Source organism: Pelophylax lessonae, assembly GCF_965119305.1.
Source record: "Pelophylax lessonae genome assembly, chromosome: 3".
Lineage (NCBI taxonomy): Eukaryota > Metazoa > Chordata > Amphibia > Anura > Ranidae > Pelophylax > Pelophylax lessonae.
Genome location: NC_138770.1, coordinates 647,218,321 through 647,238,339, shown reverse-complemented (window position 1 = coordinate 647,238,339; position 20,019 = coordinate 647,218,321). Strand labels below are relative to the sequence as shown.

The following is a 20,019-nucleotide window of genomic DNA, read 5'->3' as shown; positions in this document are numbered from 1 at the left end:
ACTTCTTAGAAGAGCCAGCCAATCAGCAACTGTGTCTGAAACCTGGTTCTTGCCCACAGTAGAGATCAGCATTGTGAGTGGCATTTTGTTATCTGGTTGGCTCCATGGGAAGCCTGGAAAACCAGTTTGTACAGGTAAGAAAGGTATTTTTTTATGTTTCTTTTTCCAATTTATGAATTTAGGGTAGCAGGATGTGGTGGGGGGTCATTATTTTAGACCAGGTCCCTTTTAAAGTGGACTTTCACTAAAAGTAAAAGTACCAATCATCTTCCTCTACCTCCCAGCCTCTAACAGATTTGCAGTGTTTTTTTTTTTCATTCCATAATATTTATTAAAAGAAAAAAACATATGATACAGTACAAAAACCACCTTCAACGTGAAGCAGCGTATAACAAAGGTGATTAGGTGAGAGAAACACAGGGATCTGCAGTACAGTATCAATATGTAGTAACAGTCAGAGGTTACTAAGTATCAACCAGAAATAGGGCAAAAGGGAGTGTAAGTCCAACAATGAAAAACAAAAAGAACAAAATAGTAAGAGAATAAACTAAAGTATTACCCGAAAAACGTTACACCATCAAGTGATCAGGGTGAGGCGCATGTGGGGGTAACGTCCAGGAACAGTCGATGAATGGGTGTAAAGGGGAGGAGGAGAGAGGGGAAAGGAGTGAGGGGCCCAAGGGGAAAGAAGCGGGCATAGTGGGAGAGGGGAGGATCTCGAGGTGGAGACATGGAATAGAAAGAAACGGGATCAGAAGAAGAGAGGACAGGTGTGGGGATAATAAGAGGAGGGTAGGAGTGCAGGGGGGGGGGGGTGCCCCTGGAGGGTATCAGCCAGACTGTTGCTCAGGGAAAGTATAAAATAGCAGAATAATGCTTGGGTCTCTCGAGGTGGAGACATGGAATAGAAAGAAACGGGATCAGAAGAAGAGAGGACAGGTGTGGGGATAATAAGAGGAGGGTAGGAGTGCGGGGGGGGGGGGGTGCCCCTGGAGGGTATCAGCCAGACTGTTGCTCAGGGAAAGTATAAAACAGCAGAATAATACTTGGGTCATGGTCCCAAGACATGTCAATCAAACGAGCAATGTTGCTTATACGAGTCTAAGTCTTTAAAAAGGAACCACCTTGTCCAGGTAGAAGTAAAGGAGGTAAATCCTGGGGCCTTAGTCAATCTCCAGAGCCTAAGGAAAACTGTATTGGCTGCATTCCGCAAATGGATAGTCAAGGATCGTTTGTATTTAAAGGGGGACATATCGGTATGGTGTAGGAGAAAAGCAGCGAGGTCGAAGGGCGGGTCGTGGTCCGTTTTCTGTTTAAGCATGGAATGTACATCAGTTCAAAACGGGCATAGCTTAGGGCAGGACCATCAAATGTGTAAGAGCATCACTTTGTCAGATTGGCATTGCCAGCAGATGCCTGACACATCAGGGAAGATGGTGTGGAGATGCATCAGGGTATGCTACCATTGGCTACGAAATGTATAATTTTTTTCCTGGATGTTAATGTAACCTTCGAGGTGGTCTTTATATGAGCACAATCCTTATGAGTGAGATCAGCCTCAGGATCCCTCTTCCAGGATTTCCATGCAGTGTCACAGGTACCTTTGTTTGACAGGTACCCACTCCCCCCTCTTCAACCATACCTAGGTAAGAATGTCATCAGCTTGGTCTTCCCTTCCCCTGGCTGCAGCCTCCTGTCACATCACACCTCCCAGGAGGCGGCAGACCAGTCTTATGATCTTGTGAACATGCAGTGGGGAGACAGCTGGTACTACCCACATCCAAGATGGTGGTTCTGGGCATCCAAAACCAGGTAAAGAGTTGGCTCCAGGAAAGGCAGCGATAGATTCCATGGGTTGGTAATTACCTTGTTTGGTAAAAGTTAACAGTTACAGGGTTTGTAGCTGCTAAATTTTAATTTTTAAGAACAGGAGTAAAGTTCCTCTTTAACCTTTAAAAAACAGACATTTGTAGAAATGTACAAATGTCTGTTTGGAAACAAATGTATTTCATCTAGAAATCCTTAGAGGATCAATCCAACAAAAACTGAGAGTTAAAACCACTGGCAATTTACTATATCTCATGGGGTCAGATGCCCATGTTCAGGTTTCCATGGTCCAGGTTTACACACTGTTACCATTAAGAATACACCCTCCCTGTTAGATTTTTTTTAATGTATTTTTTATGGTGAAGAATACAGCAGGAGGTGTTGGAAGAAGCAATCATGGCCAGGAACTGATAGAACAACAGAAAAGGAATCGATTAATGAATTATGGCAGGGAGATGTCACTGTTAAGAGTTTCCAAAACATATTAGAAGCCAGAAGTCCACCAGACTCAATCTATATCTAAAAATATCACTTTCGGGTGGACTGACCCTTTAATAACACAGTGCAAACAGCAACTAACAGTCTCTCTATGTCAGCACATTCCTCTTTCTCTGGAAGGGAGAAGAAAAACTATTGTGGGAACATTTCAATAATGTTGTGTATAAGGAATTCTGAGACCAGTTCCAAAAGTCATCCATTGGCCTGCTCTCTTGCTATAATTTATTAAGATAGCTTTTTTGTATGAAAAAATCGTCAAGTGACACGACAAGCACAGAACTGGCTGAAATTCTGCGCACTGGAAATGTTTCCAAAAATAGCAAAACAGCTAAACAGCGCTGAGAAATGAGGGCAGGGATAATAATTTGCATTCCTCTTACAAGAGACGTGGAAGGGAAGTTGTTTAGGCAATGTAGTGCAGAACACTATGTTCAGCACTGTAGTTCTAAGATACAAAACACGTTTTTGAACCTCCAAAGCAGCAGTTCTGAATTTTCTTAAAGAGGTTGTTAACTCCGTAAAAATTTTTTTTTTTTTTACAACCTGTAAGAGAAACACATAATGAGCTAGTATGCATCGCATACTAGCTCATTATGAAATACATACCTAACAACGAGCCCCCGCCGTGCTGTCCGCTTACCTGTATGACTGGACATGTCGCCCGTCTTCCGGGATCGTGGCATCCAGCCATCTGATTGGCCGGAGCCGCGGTGACGTCACTCCCGCGCACGCGCGTGGGAGCCGACAGTCACGGCACGGGTCTCTGAAGAAACGGCACCAGCGGCCGTTCCTTCAGAGCGCATGCACCAGTGACATCACTGGCTGCATGTAAGGTAAATATCTCCTAAACGGTACATGTTTAGGAGATATTTACAGTACCTATAGGTAAGCCTTATAATAGGCTTACCTATAGGTAAAAGTGTCAGAGGAGGGTTTACTTCCTCTTTAACGTGTCACTATGAATGAAGGGTTAAATTCAAAGAAGACACGTTTTATCTATATAGACCAGGGGTCTCCAAACTTTCTAAACAAAGGGTAAGTGTACTGTCCATCAGACCTGTGGTCAGTGGGAGGAATAATGCCCCATCGCTGGAGTCAGTGGGAGGACTAGTACTCCATTAAGATAATCTGCACAACCAGTTGCTGCTCTTAAAAATCTTCATGTTTATTGAGAAACCACAGTGTACAAAAACACATAAAACCAGTTGACATGTTTCAGTCTACCAAGCTTTAGTCATAATGGTTATGAGTTATGACTAAGGCCTTGTAGGCTGAAACACGTCAACTGGTTTTATCTGCATTTGTACACTGTGGTTTTTCAATAAACATGAAGATTTTTAGAGCAGCAACTGGTTGTGCGGATCATCCAAATGGATTACTTCCTACAGACAAACAACTGTGGAGCAAGCACCTGTGAGCTCTGCTGACATTTCTATGTATGGGTAGTAGCACTGTTTCTCTTGTGTGGTAGAGGACTAGTACTCCATTGTTTTTTGTTTTTTTTCAATAACCATTTTTATTGGATTTTTTTTCTATTTCTATAAAGAAAAAGTAAGAAGAAACACACACTGCGCTTGAGTTAAACAGTTTACAATCTTAGCACACCATAAAAAAAAAAAAAAAACAATCTGGAGGGCATCAATAAGACAAGAGAGAAGGCCTAAACAGCAGAAAGGTGCCATTAATATGGGCAATATGAAACAAGTATTGACAACTTATAACGAGCAGTGTGCAAGCATTTAAAATATCAAGGAAAGGCTCAATGCTATGACAACATTGTATCCTAAATATTTTAGTGCAAAGTATCCCATAGATAAAAAACTAAAATAGAGAAAATCAGAACAGACTAGAAGGAAAGGAAGAAGGAAGGGAGAGATTAAAGAGAAAGAGGACAACCGCATTGTCCCATTTACGCAGTAGCAACCCAACAACCAAGAGGGGGCTAAATACAGGGTGAATCTGCTCAAGGCAGATCTTTCTTAAGATGCCATAGTTCCCAGATGAGATTATGGGCTTCCAATTTATCATTTAAGTACTCCACCCTTGATGTCAGTCCGAGGAATAGTGTCCCATCATTGGTATCTGGGGGAGGCATAGTGCCCCATCATTGGTATCAGTGGGAGGAAGGGTTCGCCATTATTGGTATCTATAGGAGGAATAGTGCCCCATCATTAGTATCAGTGGGAGGAATAGTGCCCCATCATTGGTGTCAGTGGGAGGAATAGTGCCCCATCATTGGTGTAAGTGGGAGGACAAGTGCACCATCATTTGTGTAAGTGTGAGGACTAGTGCCCCATCATTGGTATCAGTGGGAGGACTAGTGCCCCATCATTGGTGTCAGTGGGAGGAATAGTGCCCCATCATTGGTGTAAGTGGGAGGAATAGTGCCCCATCATTGGTGTTAGGTGGGAGAAATAGTGCCCCATCATTGGTGTAAATGGGAGGAATAGTGCCCCATCATTGGTGTAAGTGGGAGGAATAGTGCCCCATCATTGGTGTTAGGTGGGAGGAATAGTGCCCCATCATAGGTGTAAGTGAGAGAAATAGTGCCCCATCATTGGTGTAGGTGGGAGGAATAGTGCTCCATCATTGGTGTTAAGTGGGAGGAATAGTGCCCCATCATCGGTGTAAGTGGGAGGAATAGTGCCCCATCATTGGTGTTAAGTGGGAGGAATAGTGCCCCATTATCGGTGTAAGTGGGAGGAATAGTGGCCCACTATTGCTGTAAGTGGGAGGAATAGTGCCCCTATCATTGGTGTAAGTGGGAGGAATAGTGTCCCATCATTGGTATCAGGCGGTGGGGCCAACAAGGGGGGAAGCCGAGGCAGTAGGGGGAATCGGCACTGCACATAGTGATTAGGTTGTGCCCAGGCACACCTGGCACACTTCCTGAGTAGCCCCATTCATACACACTATGGGAAGATTTAGGTTCATATTTAGCAAATTTATGTGTATTAAATGATATATGGCATTCACATATGAGCACTTTACTTATATATTTTTTTATGGTATCATGATTTGCAATGAATGAATTGTGTGAATACATGTTTTTTGAAGGTGTTGCACAGTATAACATGCTTTTTTTCAATAAATTTGTAAGACAGACTATTAGCACTTTATATGTTAAACTGAATGAGGCATTACTGTCAAGAGGATAAGTACAGTTCTATACAAAATTGTCGTCTTTTATGTAAATTCCTCACCCATGTTAGTTTAACTTTTTTCGCAAAATGCTCTGCTCCAACCAAAACTCTCTCCAGAGACAGGAAGTCAGGGGATATTTCTCCAATGGAGACACAAGCCTGAAAAGCACTGAGGTTGATTTACTAAAGGCGAGTAGACTGTTCACTTTGCAAGGGAAGTTGCACATTACAAGGGAATTTCCCCTGAAGCTTAGTGAATGTGGTGAAAGTTGACTTTGCAAGGAATGCCCGAACACATGCAAGGAAAATTTGAAAAAAACACAGCATTTTTGCTTGCACGTGATTGGATGATGGAAGTCAGTGGCACTTCATCTCATTCACTACGCTCTGGGTATAACGCCCTTGCAAAGCGGGTAGTCATTTTTCCTTTACCAAATCAACCCAGTTGCATTGGTGGGCAACAGTTAGATCCTTTGATGAGTTTATATTACTGCCTTTGTCCCCATTGGGGAGATTCCCCTTGCGTTCTGTCCTGTTGACACCCTTTGGATCAAGGTGTTGCAAGGTGTCATCAGTACAGCCAGTTATTTCTCCAATGGAGACACAAGCCTGAAAAGCACTAGGGTTGATTTACTAAAGGCGAGTAGACTGTTCACTTTGCAAGGGAAGTTGCACATTACAAGGGAATTTCCCCGAAGCTTAGTGAATGTGGTGAAAGTTGACTTTGCAAGGAATGCCCAAACACGTGCAAGGAAAATTTGAAAAAAAGACAGCATTTTTGCTTGCACGTGATTGGATGATGGAAGTCAGTGGCACTTTCATTCACTCTCATTCTCATCTCATTCACTATGCTCTGGGTATAATTCCCTTGCAAAGCGAATAGTCATTTTTCCTTTACCAAATCAACCCCAACAGTTAGGCAAGGTTAGACAGTTGGGCAACAGTTAGATCCTTTGATGAGTTTATAGTACTGCCTTTGTCCCCATTGGGGAGATGTCCCCTTGCGTTCTGTCCTGTTGACACCCTTTGGATCAAGGTGTTCCAAGGTGTTATCAGTACAGCCAGTTAAGGGACAGCTCCCTACCAAGAACACTGTAATAAAAACTTGATTTAGCCACCCTCCGACCTCAAACTTTATCCAAAATGTAAAAGGTATTTTCTTTTTTTTTGTAAGTGCCACAAAATTCATTGCTTTACCTGATTGTAGGGACCACCGCTCAACTTTCAGACATATTAACTCCTGATATGTTGTTACAGGAACCAGGCCAATGGAACAGCACCAAATCCTCAGACATTACACCAATTGGTGGGCCATCTCAGGACTGGTCATGAGGTAGCATGGTCCTAGCCTAAAGTTACAGCATGGTCTACAGAAGAAGGGCCAGACTGGCCCCCATAACTCAAGTTAGGTGTGGTTGCATTTTAAGCAGGGGCAATTTAAAGTAGTACTTTTTCCATACATACACATCAGTCATATCTTTGTGCCAAATTTGTGCATTTCTGTTTTTATTTGCATTTGTATTTGTATTGTGTCTGCATTTGTTCACAACCAGTGGTTTTCTGGGGGTGGAGCCAGGGAGTGGGTGGCGACGCCTCTTCCTCTCATTCCCATTTAAATTTCCCTCCTTTTTGAGCCACAGGAGATCTGATGAAGGGCTTTGCTCGAAACATGTTATCCTCCCCGTTTTGTGGCCACTAATGTCCTCCCAACTGGCTGACAGCTCACACGGTGGTGTGCTGTGCCCGGCTTAGTGAGGCTGCCTCTGCTTTAGTTTCCCTGGTTACAAGGCCAAGCAGGGTCCGTTGAGTACGTCTCCGTGACTCAGCTGCGGGCGACCAGTGACGTCATCTTCCAGCGCCGCCTCAGCCGCTCGAGGTTAGGAGTGGACGTCGCGGTGCAGCCTGAACGATCCTCGCGGCCGGATTGATTTGCGGGAGTTGGGGTTCTTCCCCTCTTCTCCTCCTCCCGTTCCTCTTCCAGCCCCTTAGTGTTTCCATCTTTAAGGCCTTACACCCAGACAGGCGTCTCCACCCTATTTCTGGGTCCTCCCTTAAGGTATTGCCTCAACGTCGGACATTTGCTGTCATCACAGTAGATTCCATTGTTTATCACCATCATTATTTTAAGCTTTTTAAATAAACTTGCCAATTTGATGACTTAAGACAAGTGACATAAGAGTCCATTGTCATCATTTTTGGGAGCGCCAACACACCCATCTATTTGTTGTGCAATTTAAAGTAAACCTGTGGGCTGGCTTGACCTTCCCTCTATTTTTATTCACATATTCCAGTGCGCCCTGCACCAGAGGTGACAGGTCCATGCACCCCCCTGCCACTCCTGTGCCACCATCTTCTCCTGGTCTTCCTCCAGGTCTGGAGTTTTCTGTCAAGTTAGGTATTGGTTGGCCATGGATGATGCTACATACAGCCGTTACACCATCCAAGCTCATTGCTGGCTACAAGGAACGGACTGAAATTGCACATGTGCTGCAGACAATGTACAAAAAACAGGAAAGGAAAGCAATTTTATGGCCAAAGAGACAAACCGGGTCTCTTCTGCTATAAAATGCTACCTGCTAGCAACGTTTTATAGTTTAAGTTGAGTTCCACTTTATTAAATAAGGCAATACTAAAAAAGTTGATTCCTAATTGGTTGCCATTGGGCGTCTCCAGGGCTTTTTTTCTTGGAGAATAGGTGCAGGAACTTCCCCCTTCTGAGTGACCCCCTTGTCTCCACCTACTACCCACCTGTGCCTTGGTTCCATCCCCTACCCACCTCCCACGCACAACAAAATACCTCACCCAGCAACAAAATATCCACCCAAGCAACATTAGCCCCCCTCCAGTAGCAAAAACTGCTCTCCCAGCAACCAGTATCAATAGATCAGTTAACAATAGACCTCTATCTCAACAGGAGATCCCTACCAACAACATAAGACCCCCCAGCAACAATAGATCCCCCAGCAGCAACAGACCCTCACACAATAACAGATCCCTACCAGTGACAATAGATCCTCAAGCAGCCAGCATCAAGAGACCCTCCAACATTTCCCACTCCCCTTGCTATTACATACATACATTCAGTGCTGGAGGTGCTGGAACTGCGTTCCCCCGCGTTCCTGCTGAAAAAAAGCCCTGGGCGTCTCAATGTTGCACATTGCTCTGTGGTATACAAACACTATCCTGTTAATTAACAGATACATGCACCCCCATTCTTTTCTGAATAGCGCTAATCTCATTACAGCTCCAAGATTTCATTAATTACCAGGCAATCAATAAAGTGATTACTGGGATAAACCAACCAGCACCAACACTGTACAATATCTGTCCATAGAGCAAACATGGGCTTTTGCTTTGCATCAATGCACCTTTCCTTAGTCCCCCTCCCCACCAGAAAATACCCAGGATCCAGAAGCTTAGCTCTCTCTCATCTACCTCTCATGTGACCAATGCAGAGCTTTCTTTCTTTGCTTCTAGTGACTGAGGTGTGAAGGAAATCTCTGTATATACTGTTAAGGAGGGGGCAATAAACCAAACCTGTCACTTTGCCTTTAATGAGCACAGAGCAGGTTCCCTTTAAAGTGGAAGCAAAGTCTTTGTTTTTACTTGTACCTACAGGTAAGCCTTTGAGAAAGCATACCTGTAGGTACTGTGAATATCACCTAAATTTGCAAAGTTTAGGAGGCTGTGGGAGGAGCAGCGACGATTGCCGCCGGCCTCCTGCGATCGTCAATTAAACTGACAGAAGACCTGCCTGCTTATGTAAACAAAGCAGGTGGGTCTTCTGTCACACAGGCAGGGAGAGATCATGAGTTTCAGATAAGCTGAAACTGTCACAGTGCCCCCCCCCCACAGTCAGTAAGCACAAACAGGCATATATTAACCCCCACCCCCAGTGTTAACCCCTTCCCTGCCAGTGTCATTTATACAGTAACATGGCATAATATTTAGCACTGATTACTGTAGTAATGTCACTGGTCCCCAAAAAGTGTCAAAAATGTCAATTAGGGGTCTGATATGTCCGCCGCAATGTCGCAGTCCTGCTAAAAATCACTGATCGCCGCCATTACTAATAAAAACAAAAAAATAAATAAAAAGTCCAAAAATCTATCCTGTAGTTTGTAAACGCTATAACTTTTGTGCAAACCAATTAAAATACACTTTTTGGGATTTTTTGGGGGGGATCTTTTTTACCAAAAATATGTATCAGAATACAAATTGGCCTATCCTGATAAAAAAAATTTGATTTTTTAAATGTTATTATTGGGAATGTTTTAGACCCCGTTCACACTGGGGCGATCCGACTTGCCGGGGCGACCTCACAGGTCGCGGCACGCAGCCCGCACCGCGACCTCGGAGCGGCCGGCACGGACTTCATAACATTGAAGTCAATGCAGGTCGCTCCAGGTCGCCCCAAAGAAGCTCCGGACCCTTTTTCTAAGTCGGAGTGACTTGTGTCTCTCCTATTAGAACGGGTCCACAGCTTCTCTATGGCAGGCGACCTGTCAGGCGACCAGGTCGCCTGACAGGTCGCCCCAGTGTGAACGGGGTCTTATAGCAGAAAGTAGAAAATATTTATGTTTTTTTTTTTTTTCAAAATTGTCGCTCTTTTTTTGTTTATTGCGCAAAATCTAAAAAACACAGAGGTGATCAAATACCATCAAAAGAAAGTTCTATTTATGGGAAAAAAGGACATCAATTGTATTTAGGTACAGCGTCGCACGACCGCGCAATTTTTTCGTTAAAGTAACGCAGTGTCGAATCGCAAAAAATGGCCTGGTCATTATGGGGGCAAATCCTTCCGGTCCAGAACTGGGTAATATTCAGACACATTTTTCGTTATTCAGAGATTCGGATATATCCGAATCCCAGAATTACAATATAAACAAATTTTAAAGAATTCTCCAAATAACTAAACAAAATTTGTCCGAATTTCCAAAATTCTAATTGAAATTCTACTCTAATACATTGAATTCCATTCGAATTCGAACTGTAAACATATTGTTGAAATCAAAGACTGTGTGTGTTATTAATGTACCATTTTGATGAAATTGTCATTGTAATCATTTGATGTCTGTGCGATGCAAATTCAGCCATACAGATCGTATGACTGAATTCACATCACATTCGGACACAACTCGCACAGGACCCAGAATTGTGTGTTCACACCTATGCGATCCGATTCATGTCTGAACTGACAGTTCACACTGCGATATGCGAACTGATCTGGGGGTGTCGTTTACGTTGTATTGACACCCCCCAGTGATTCACATATGGCAGTGTGAACTGCGGCACAGATTGGGGTCGTAAATGTTCGCTGAGCTGCGCATGCGCGGCTCAGTGAACATAACAGCTGATAGGCAGAATTATGCATTTAGGGCAGAAGAGACCAATAATGCCTGTCAGCCATTTAAATAAAAAACAAGTTTACTTCCTCTTTAAGCTGGCCATACATGGATCAAAATTTGGCCGATTCAGCAGGAACCAGCTAAATTTCAGTCCATGTAGTCCATGTGTGGGCAGGCTGGTTGTACAGAAGTTGACCCATCAATTGATACAAGAAGCCTGTTAGAAAATGTCCACACGATTAGCGCTATGTCCAGCAGCGGTGATCAGTGTCTTCTGACAGCGGTTAACGCCTGGTTGAAAAATAAAAAAATGTGGGAGCAGTCGCGGGTTCGGTCCCCATACGGGCACCAAAAAAAAAAAAAATGTGTGGGCTGCCTTACTGGCCAGATCACTGGGTAAAAAAAAAAACAAAAAAGCAAACTGCGGAAACGAAAAAAAAAAGCAAACCAAAAAAATCGAAGGCAGCCACCACATTTAAATATTCATAAGCTGAAATACAATAAATTTGGGTTTTGGAGTTTAATGCCACTTTAAATTGGTGATCTCTCCGCCCTGTTTTTTTTTTTTTTTTTTAATTTCTTACTAGACTTGGAAAGAATCTTTGCTATGCACAATTTAATAAAATAAACACAAAATAACTGTAAAACCACAACTAATACAAGGGAATCCTTGTAGCCTAAACAAACAGCAAATCCTAACTTCATTGCAAAAAAAAAACAAAAACATTGCAACCATCAGATTTGGAGAAAAACTATATAGATATATATATATATATTGATTATATATTTATTTTTTTATTTGTTATTTTTATGTACTTACTTGTTTCTTTTATTTATTTATTTGTTTATGTAATGCCGTTTTATTTTTTATTTTATATATATATATAGATATATATATATATATGTATATATAATATATATATATATATATATATACATATATATATATATATATACATTTATATATATATACATATCATACACATATATATATATATATATATATATATATAAATATATATATATATATATATATATATATATATATATATATATATATATATAAATATATATATATATATATATATATATGTGTATATATATATATATATATATATATATATATATAATAAAAATAAAACGGCATTACATAAACAAATAAATAAATAAAAGAAACAAATAAGTACATAAAAATAACAAATAAAAAAGATAAATATATAATCAATATATCAAATAAGAAAATAGTATACAAAATATAAAATAGACCCACATAAACATACATCATCATGAAATTCTATGCCTATATTTATCCACCTTTCTTTGGAAGCATGTTTTTTTTATGCATGAACGCAAAGAAGAAAATAAAACTTTAGGCATTTAACAAATCTGAACATTATGAGCATCTGTTATAAACAAGGCTCAGAGAAAAAAAACAAAAAAGTGTTTGAGAACTTACACAAGCATTTAATCTGCATGCACTCCAGTCTTCCAGTAAAAATGTTCAGCCCCGTGGATACTGAAGTTCTCCAGCTGTGACCGTGAATCACACAACAGCAGAGCTTCATAAAATGGCAGGAGGAACAGGAGTTTTATCAGAAAGCTAAATCAGCCATAAAGGCTGTACCAGTGGGAAGGTCATCTCAGGGCTTTGGGCTATAAAGTACTGCCAAGCTTTGTGTGGAGCTTCGCATAACCCAATATGCATGGATTAATACTTCCCCCCTCGTTTGTGAGCCGTCAATGCTCCCGCTAGACGCACACTTCATTAAATCTCTCCCATCTCCAGTCCTTCATATTTATAGTGTTTTCAGTAGCGCACAATACGAGACCCACAAAATTGAGATAACTCCTACTTCAGGTTGTTCGCGGCCTGAATTATTTTAGCTTTTTTCTTGGATGAAGTTACATAGTTTGTCTGGTTGAAAAAAGACGCAAAGCCCATCTAATTCAACCAATAAAAAGAGGAAAACAAAACAACATTTGTTTTACAATTCCATATATATAATCCTATAGCTACAGTTGATCCAGAGAAAGGCAAAAAAAACCCAGCAAAGCATGATCCAATTTGCTCCAGCAGGGGAAAAAAATCCTTCCTGATCCCCTGAGAGGCAATTGGATATTCCCTGGATCAACTTTACCTATAAATATTAGTATCCTGTTATAATATGTATGTAGCACCCTCCTAGATTGGTGCTTGGTAAAGTATAGTTGTGGCCCTGTCTGCTTATCCGGGGGGGGCCTCAGGGCCATCTTACCGAATGGGCACACTGGGCAGTTGCCCGGGGGCCTCACTTGCCCAGCACTCCAGCCCCAGCCAAGGTTTAGTCCCGATTCCTGTGTGCATCCACCTGCCAAACTTAGCAGGTGGCAAGCTCCTGTCGGCCCTGTGCTGCTGTCAGGCCACTTGAGCCATGGAGGGGGAGCCCACAACTGCAGGAATAGCTGTCCGCCTCCACGGAAACAGGCACAAAGAGGACAGTTGAGTCTGACTCCTGTCCGTCTGTGTGTTCACCGGACCCAGCCGCCCAACTTGGTAGCTGTCATTAGCCTGGCACTGCTGCACCAATAAATATTGCCTTATCGATAATTTGCATTTTAATTCTCATCTGTGATTTGTAGGCGGGGCCCCAGTGCACTGCATTGCCCGGGGCCCTTTAATGCTCTTAAGATGGCACTGGGGGGCCTGATCTGTTAGCATCTGTCACATACCTCCAGGTGTGACCTGTTGAGTCTGGGGAGTCTCCCCACTGTATCAAATGAGGGATCTCGTTGGACAGTGGAGGAAACATAGCCAATAGCACACCTGGGTTTATGACTGTCTGGGCGGGGTTTGCAGCAATACACCCTGGGATTGGGAATAAATCCCTTTTGGCGGGAGCATAAGTCCCAGGAGGAGGTGACGGCTGTCTCTCCTTCTGTAAAGTGTGAAGGTGGTCCAGGCAGTTGGCCTAGGGACTGGAGGTTGAGCTGGGCTGCAAGGGATTTGCTTACCAAGTGGAGCTGCTGGGCAAAAATCTTCAGGAAAAACAGTATTGTGAGTACTCAAGAACTGCCCAGGGGTCTGCCTAAGAGAGGGGACCACTCCAGAGAGGTCAAAGGGGATCCAGGAGCCAGCTAACCAGGAGTGCACAGTAAAGGGGGTGCCAAGTAGTTAAACCCTGAAGTTGGGGAGTAACAGGGGGTGCCAGGAAGGGCCCTGAAGTGTTCAGCAATACAGTTTGCTCGAATGTCAGCTACCCCAGGATGGACTCCATAAAATAAACTTGTGATGCTGAGCACCCTGCTTCTGCGCTCAGAATCAGGTCCTCAGGCTGCCTCTATCCCGGAACTCTCACTTGGCATCCACTATGGCTAAGCTTTGCTGCCCTCTACGACCGGGGTGGTCAAAAACACTGCAAATAAAAACAAAGAAAAGGGCGCACCAGCCTAGCGCATTATCCTCAGTGGGCTTTTTAATGAAACAAGTTTAAAATCAGCTACTCACAAACCTGCGAGCAACATCCTTATTAAAGGTCCAATGTCTTGTGAAGACGAAGGGCTAACGCATTTCGAGGCCGTGCCTCTTCCTCAGAGCCTGAGGGCCATGGCTGAGTCCTTGGTTTAAATATGGTGGAAAAGACCTCCACATGACCCTCGAAATTGTGGGAGGAGATACTCCAGGAAGGAGTGTCTTGGGGAGCTTAAAGGGACTTTTCCTACAGTCAGAGGTGAAGTTCTAGTATCTGGCCTTGCTGAGGCCAGCATCAGTCAGCGTTAACCAGCGTCAGAGGAGCGCTAACAAAATGCTAATTAGTATTATCCAGTGTCCCTGCCTTATTGTGCATAGTTCAGTTGTTGGAGTATCCCACTTCTCCCTTCTCCCATCCAAGTTCTCAAATAAACTCTAAAAACCGAAGAAGCTGGACTGGTTCTTGTCCAAGGTGCTCACACTTGGAAAACATGTCTGAAGGTACTGTTGTTGCTAGCGGTAACCCAGGGGGACCCACACTCAGCCGCTCCCATGGGAGTAGGGCTACATGTACATTTGGGAAAAGATCCAGGGCTTTTTTAAAGCAATCTACTGAGCTGGACAGAACCACCTCTGGAGGGAGTCTATTCCACATTTTCACAGCTCTTACTGTAAAGAAGCCTTTCCGTATTTGGAAATAAAATCTCTTTTCCTCTAGACGTAAAGAGTGCCCCCTTGCCCTCTGTGTTGACCTTAAAGTGAACAACTCAACACCAAGTTCACTATATGGACCCCTTATGTATTTATACATGTTCATCATATCCCCCCTTAATCTCCTCTTCTTGAGAGAGAATAAATTCATTTCTTCTAATCTTTCCTCATAGCTGAGCTCCTCCATGCCTCTTATCAGTTTGGTTGCCCTTCTCTGCACTTTCTCCAGTTCCATGATATCCTTTTTAGGAACTGGTGCCCAAAACTTAACTGCATATTCCAGATGAGGTCTTACTAATGATCTGTATGGGCAAAATGATATCTCTCTCTCTGGAGTCCATGCCTCTGTTAATACAAGAAAGGACTTTGCTTGCTTTGGAAACCGCAGCTTGGCATTGCATGCTATTATTAAGCTTAGGAACACCCAGATCCTTCTCCTCCATTGACTCCCCCAGCTGTACTCTCCCTAGTATGTATGATGCATGAATATTCTTAGCCCCCCAAGTGCATAACTTTACATTTATCAACATTAAACCTCATTTGCCACATAGTCACCCAATGAAACGGTGCATTGAGGTCGGCTTGTAAGTTGGAGACATCCTGTAAGGACGTTATTCCACTGCAAAGCTTGTAGTCGCAGTAGTACAAAGTCTTTGTAGAGTGCAAAACTGTTCTTAGAAATTGGGGAAAATAAAGAGTAGAAACTGTCAGCTTGTGTTGTGAATGATTGCAGCTGGAGAAAAGGAGAGGAAGTGTAACAGGTACTGTACAATGAGCCCACTTAACCTCTCCCCCCCCCCCCCCCTTCCCCCTTCCCTCTCCCAAACTGCTAGACATAACATTACTCTATTATGCAGTTCCGTATCTCCTCATCTCTTTTTTTCAGTACACAGAGTCTGGAGCTGCAGCCTGCTATTTTTTTTTTGGATAAAGTGGAGAGGGATTAGAACCCCTGTCAGGTTTTTATCACTGTCTGTACCCCCCCCTATTTGTCCTGTTTACCATTTTCCATTAAAAGCTAAAATAAAAGAATATTACACATTTTGGGTTGTCCCCAGAAAAGTAAATCTTTCCATGGGGACACTGGTTCTGGTGACCTGGGGGTTCCCATGGAATTTCCTTAATTTGCAGGGATTTCCTCTCACTTCCTGTTGGGCTATGGGACAGGAAGTGAAGGGAAATCCCTGAAATGGGACACAGATGGCGAAAAAAAATCTGACAGGCATTATAACCCTCCCATATTCTAACCAAAATAAAATAAAAAGTTTTGCCTATAGTTCTATTTTAAAGCGTTACTAAACCCAGAACCCAGCATTCACTATATCTGGTCTCCCAAAGTACACAGAAATGCAATTTTTTTTAGTAAATATAAACTGCTAAATACCTTTTCTATTCAGCAGTATATAGCAGTCTTGTGACTTCTATCAGTGTCTGGTTAAAGCTTTTAGGAGGAGTTTTCAATCTTCTCTGTCTTATGAGGCCGCAGGACTCCTGACCCTTTGTCTGGACAGTGCTGGTTGGCCCTGTGCTGATTACATACATAATCTCTAGTAATACACACCAAACTGAGCATGTGCTGAGTGCCCCCAAGGCTCTGTACCATCAGATGATGGATCGGGACAGTAAAAGAAGGGGAGGATCAGAGAAGACAGATCAAACAGCTTTTTTACACAATTTGGAGGATTAATCCCTTAGGTTTCACCGCATGTATAACAAGCATGATTTTTCTGACTTTACTGTTGTGGGTTTAGTAACACTTTAGCCACTTAAGCCCCGGAAGATTTTACCCCCTTCCTGACCAGGGCCTATTTTGCTATTCGGCACTGCATGACTTTAACGGACAATTGCGTGGTCGTGCGACGCTGTGTGACCAAAACGAATTTGACGTCCTTTTTTTCCCACAAACAGAGCTTTCTTTTGGTGGTATTTGATCACCTGTGCGATTTTTTGATCATGCGCTATAAACAAAAAAAGAGCATCAATTTTTCAAAAATAACAATATTTTTCACATTTTTTATATGAAATTCCCCAAAAAATGTAAAAATCAAAATTTTTTAACATTTTAGGCCAATTTGTTTTATGCTACATATATTTGGTAAAAAAAATGCAAAAAGCGTATTTTGATTGGTTTGCGCAAAAGTTATTGCGTTTACTAACTAAGGGAAAGATTTCTGTCATGTTTGCTGTTTTTTTTTTTTTAACGAGTAATGGCGGCGATCTGCGATTTTCTTTGCGGGACTGTGACATTGCGGCGGACAGATCGGACCCTTGACTGACATTTTTGACACTTTTGGGGTTACCATTGACATTACTACAGTAATCAGTGCTATACATATGCACTGTTACTGTAAAAATGACACTGGCAGTGAAGGGGTTAACTTTTTTTTTGAGAGGGAGGGGTTAAGTGTGTCCCTAGGGGCCTGCTTCTTACTGTGATTGGATGTGGCTTGAGGCGTAAGAAAAGTGATCAACGGTCCTACATAGCAGAACCGTATGATCTCCATTCTTACACAGGGAAGAAAGACAGGCGGCTTTGTTTACATCTGCCTTTCCCTGGCTGTAACGGACAATCGCGAGTGCCCAGCGGACATCGGGTCCGCCGGGCACGCGCGCGGGGGGGTCCGTGACCGAGCGGGAGCGCGCCTCTGGCGGCGCTCGCTCGCTCCCTAGAGCCTCACAGGCTAGCGACGTATCCCTACGTCGCTTTGCCTGTGAGGGGCTGACTGCCGCAGTAAATAGTCGTGCGCCAGTGGGCAAGTGGTTAAGGACTGTAGTGCCCAAATTAGAGGGTTTCCAACAGGCAGCCATTGGTTTGTATTCACCTTCAGATTATCCATTTTTGTCAATGGGAAATTTTTAGGATTGTTTGAAGCAATGGGAAACAAAGTTGTTAAGACACGAAATGCTGTGCCAGTGTGACATTCCACACTAGCAGCCAACCGCAGACTTTGATGGCAGGAAACAAAATCTGAGCTTTTCTTTACTGTGCGTTGGATACTAAAACTCCTGTAACATGTATAAACCAACAAGCCAAGAAGCTGTCAAATTCAACATTTATTTATGTCGGTACTAAACAAGGAATGAATGACTCTGTCATATGAAAATGACACGGCTGACAACCATTTCATGGTAATCGTATGCCTCATTTTCTATTTTACAAGAATATGTCTGTACATTTTTACCATGGTGCTCATGAGAAGGAAGAGAAGGCTTAGCCTTCAATTAGGTCTCAAGCATATGACTGTGCTCTGCTGGCAGGGAGATCCTGCGTAAAAAAAGTGTCGTCTGTACTGTACCTCGACTCATATCAGCATACTTGCACTTATGTCTGTACTAGTTGAGATTTGCGCTATGTACAGTCATTCTGCACCACCGCTGCTTCCTACACATTGCTGGTTTTCACATCACCCCTCCCGATGCCCTGTTCACACAAGGGCGTAGCAGAAACAAGGGCAGAAAAAAAAGTTTCTGCCCTCGTTTCTGTGAATGCATTTGCAGTACCATTATTTCTAGTAATGCCACCCAAAACGCAGTAATGCCTTTTGCCATGCATTTTACAAGTGTAGGGGAAACCCCAAAACTCAGTTTCAGCAACATTTTGACTGTTGCAGCCAGATTGGGAATTATATATATTTTTACAAACATGTAGGTAGACAGACATGTTTGGAGAGCAATTCAGTCACATTACATTCTGTTGGTTTGAAAAAATTTGCTCTACCTGCCTAAGGACTTGTATTACAATTTATACATTCTGAAGTGGGTGGCACCTAGCTAACAAAATTCATTTTGAAGTCCCATTTGAGTCTTTGGTGACATTCTTTGATATGCGGATGGTCATTCACATAGACCGGTCACTTCCAAAGCTTGTTAACTGAACAGGTCTTCAAAGGCTTGGGATAGCAATCTAACAGCTGGAGGTGTAAATGGCTTTTGAACAAAACAGCTGTTATACAATATGACTTCTCACTATACATCCAATATATCTGCTTAATCATAAATACATGTTTGATAATCATAAATAAATGTTTTATAAATAAAATGGCTACTCCCTTTTCTCTTTTTATTCACATAAACACAACAGCACTAGCCAGGCACTAAACTTGGCTGTCTTGGACTAGTGGTGTAGTAGCTGTGGTGTGCAGGTCCATACTAGTTGAGATCAGGGCCAGCGCTACCTGTAAGGCGACCCAGGCAGTCGCCTAGGGCGCCACTCAGCAGGGGGGCGCCAGCATTCTACTTGTTGCACCAAGTTGCACTGTCTGTCCTGTCTGCAATGACTGTATGCCGGCGCCCCTCTTGCTGCGGTGCTGCTTAACAGTACGATCGGCTCGGCCTCGGCGGGCGGCGGCGCCCTCGGCGGCTCAAATCAATCATCATGTCTATCTCTGTCTTTCTCTGTGTGACACTCACACAGAGACTGTGACAGGCAGCGCCGCGCGTCTTTGCATCACTGCAGTGGAGCTGTGGAGGTTCCCCCTGCCCTGCCAATGACGTCGGGCGGGCGGGGGGAGGCCCGGGAGCCGGAGAGGAGAGCGGGGGGAGCCGGGGAGGAGAGCGGGCGGGCGGGGGGAGGAGACCGGGTGGGCGCAGAGCGGGAAGGACACATTTTGAATCAGAGGAGCAGCAGATTCAGATGCAATAGTGCAAGAAGGACCAGTCCAGTCCCCGCCCCCGGCCAGACCCCCAGATCCAGGAAGATAGAGAAGGAAGAAGATCCAGGAGAAGAGGACCTGTCCGACCACCTGGTGCCATTTTGAACACGCATAAAACGTGAGTGAAAATGTGCATTTTAAATTGCTATATTCAGTGAGGTGAGGGAGAGGTAACATTACATTTATCCTTGGGATGGAGTATAATTGTTTTATTGTGGCTGTTTTAAAAAATCTTCTCTACTTCTCTTGTCTTGTGCTCGGCTCCCTATTGTATTCTGCCTAAGGTCCGGTTCACACTTATGCGATGCGGGAAGGCTGCGAATTCGCAGCCTGTTCCCGCATCGCAAACGCACCCCTGGCAGTTCACACTGCCATATGTGATACACAGGGGG

General features: G+C 43.3%; 1 protein-coding gene across 1 annotated transcript in view; it reads right to left on the bottom strand.

The window, feature by feature from the left end:
* LOC309551670 (stonin-1-like) overlaps positions 1-12,571 on the bottom strand; it is a 164,884-nt gene extending 152,313 nt beyond the window's left edge. Inside the window, exon 1 of the mRNA XM_082252350.1 lies at positions 12,273-12,571. The gene's annotated coding sequence lies outside the window, so the exon portion shown is untranslated. The remainder of the gene's footprint in view (positions 1-12,272) is intronic.
* Positions 12,572-20,019: the final 7,448 nt, after the last annotated feature.